The sequence below is a fragment of the Pteropus alecto genome, unplaced genomic scaffold, assembly GCF_000325575.1.
Source record: "Pteropus alecto unplaced genomic scaffold, ASM32557v1 scaffold20, whole genome shotgun sequence".
In the NCBI taxonomy this organism is placed as follows: Eukaryota; Metazoa; Chordata; class Mammalia; order Chiroptera; family Pteropodidae; genus Pteropus; species Pteropus alecto.
The window spans coordinates 48,137,194-48,139,982 of record NW_006436298.1 but is presented as its reverse complement, the minus strand read 5'-3'; the positions used below and the strand labels follow the sequence as shown (position 1 = coordinate 48,139,982).

Genomic DNA, 2,789 nt, shown 5'->3' with positions numbered 1-2,789 from the left:
CCAATTTGAACTGGACTGAGGAGTGGGAGTTAAGGCAAATGGGCACAACACTTTCAAAAGTTTGGCTGCGAATGCAGAGGAAAGATCTATGGCAGTAAGTAGAGAACAGAGATCCAGGGAGGCAAAATCCTTTCATTCTGTACCAAAATACCAAAGGTAGATAACCTGGGGCAGAAACAGCCCTCAGGGGATTTTTACCACTCCCAGCAAAAGTTCTTTCTTCTTCATCGTCCCATTTTTTCTACTAGTTATTCATTTCCTTCTACAGATGCTACCAAATCCTTACAGTGATTAGTGGAAGTCAGATTTAATAATAACCTTGATCCCTAACATTAAATACCTTGGCAAAGGAACCTGTACAATGTATACAACCCATAGCATGACATAAATGGTCATTTTTTTTTTTTTCAGTATTTAAAAGCATTACTATTTGAGAACTGGCTCAAAGACAATATTGGGTAAATTGTGTATATATAAATGTAATACCTTCTACTAAAAAAAAGCTGTTGTGATAAAATAACAATGAAGTGTCAGAGTGGGTAAAGGTTTTAATGCTCAAGTCTGGGCACAAAACGTAAATTAATGTACAAACATTAAAGTGGATGGCTATTTATATAGATACAAGGAAACAGGATAACGGAGCTTTGATAACCGTAAAAACACTACAAGCAAGTATTGTACTACTACTGGTGAAAAAGATGGTCTGTACTACCAGAGAGTGAATGCTAGGGCAGGGTCTGAGTTATGTCTCTGCAGTCTCAGCTCTGATGCCAAAATAAACTTCCATAAATGTTCACTGAGTTAAATAGCAGCTGTACAGGAGAAAAACTAGAATGCCAAAATGTGTCATGTTCGCAGAAATGTACAGGCTCTTAAAAACTCTACTTTGAATGACAAAAACTCTCTTGGATAAAATTCTGCCAACCTAGGATATGGGCTACTCCGTAAACTTGCCTGAAGCAGGTCCCAGGAACAGAGAGTAGAATACAAAAGCACCCTGGAGCAGCACCAGGTACTACCGACCAGGGAACCTAGAGGATAGTAAGCTACTTCTCATTACCGGCCCGGTTTGTTGACCTAGGAGTTTCCAAGGCGGGAGCGGCCGAAATCCTGTTACTGGAGACGGTGGCCTGCCCCCAGGATATGCCACGTCTCCAGGCCAGGCTGGGCAGGGTTAAGGTCAGCAGGCGCCAGCCGCTGGTCTCTCCCCTGCGGCCAGAGCACTGGAAGGTGGAGCCAAATGACCAGGGGCGCCGGCCTCGGTCGGACAAGAGCAAAGTGCCGGAACAAGAGCCCCCAAACCGCACCCATAGTGCAACCCGCGGTGGGGTCTCATTGTGTGGAGAAGCGCACCAGTTCCCAGGATGCACCCTGCATGATCCCACAGCCTATGCCAGGAATGAACGACTGGGGCTCCGAAAAGACCCTCGCCTACCGTGGCGCCGGCCAGCCCGCCCACTTTGCAAGGACTGCGTCCCTTGGCGCCTGGCTTTGGCGCCCGCTTCCCGAGCCGCCGCCGTCCGCATGCACGCGCGTTGCTCCCAGGCTGATGCTCACCTGGGGACCCAAGAGAGTGTCTGCGTAGCAGCTGAAAAGTAGGGGACAGGGAGTCGGGAAGTTGAGACTATGGCTCCAGGAAGACGAGGAAGATGTAGACAAGAGTTCCCTCCGCACGTCCCCGCCTCCAAGATGGCCACCGGCGGCGCACGCCCCTGCGGCTGCCACGTCGGCGCTCCCCGCCCCGCGCCCCGTCCCGCCCCGCGTCCCGCGCCCTGCGCCCCGCCCCTCTCGCCAGGAACCCCGCCCCCAGCCGCGGGTCGAACCTGTCTGAATACCTCGGTTGGAAGATCCTTTTGCCCTCCTAAGCTAGGCGCTGCCTTCCTACGGAAGCATTCTCCAGTAGGCCTGTCCTCCTTTCCACTCCGCAACCCCCACATGCGAGAATGCACCTTTATTCTGTGCCGTGGCCGCCCACGGAGATAGAGATGAGCCAGCCAAGGTTATCTAGTCTATTCTCCACCTCTTGGCAGGACTGCACTGCAGAAAGAGGGGATTTATCTCATGTATTTCAGGTTTCTAGAAACAGCAGTTGCATCAGGAGATAGCCGGGTGGGGAAAAGGTAGCAGCTAATGTACTTATTTTTCCACCAAGTTCATGTATGAAAAAACAAAGACAAAGATGATCAACTTTCTAAATTTTATACATTCCACTTAAAACAGTACCTGAAACAGTCTGTGCTCAATAATATACATTAAATAAATCAATGAATGGAGTGCAATAGAAGAAAACAAGGAATTTGAAATCAAAAGTCCTGGTTTGGGTCTGGGACTACCCTAATGCCAGTTGTGCAGTTGCATGACCTTGTATAGGTTACTTAGTCTCTGTAAGCCTCCATATTTCCATCTGTAAGATGGGAATAATATGTGTCTAACTCAAGCAGGTAACAGAGTCAAATAAAATAAGGTATATGAAAGCACTTTTTAAACTGCCAAATGTTAAACACATGAAAAGTTGTTTTTCTTGTTCCCAATGCCTTCAGGAACCCATTCATAGGTTTAACATTAATTTATGTCTTGGACTTGATCATTGTAAGCATTCTAAAATTCCTCACCAAAAAGTTAATGCTATTTAATTATGTCCTGACTTCAGATCTCGCTTTGCAACTACAGTAGGTCGTTCCCTTTGGTGATGACTCTTATCCCATCCACTGAGAATGTATGTAGGTGGCTGTCTAGGTTATGCTCCAGAAAGTGCTGTTTAGGGTGGTGCAGAAAATAGTTATCATCTC

At 47.3% G+C, this 2,789-nt stretch overlaps 1 protein-coding gene across 1 annotated transcript in view; it reads right to left on the bottom strand.

The window, feature by feature from the left end:
- Positions 1–1,716, bottom strand: part of PRRC1 (proline rich coiled-coil 1) — a 36,483-nt gene extending 34,767 nt beyond the window's left edge. The window contains exon 1 of the mRNA XM_006913340.3: positions 1,558–1,716. The gene's annotated coding sequence lies outside the window, so the exon portion shown is untranslated. The remainder of the gene's footprint in view (positions 1–1,557) is intronic.
- Positions 1,717–2,789: the final 1,073 nt, after the last annotated feature.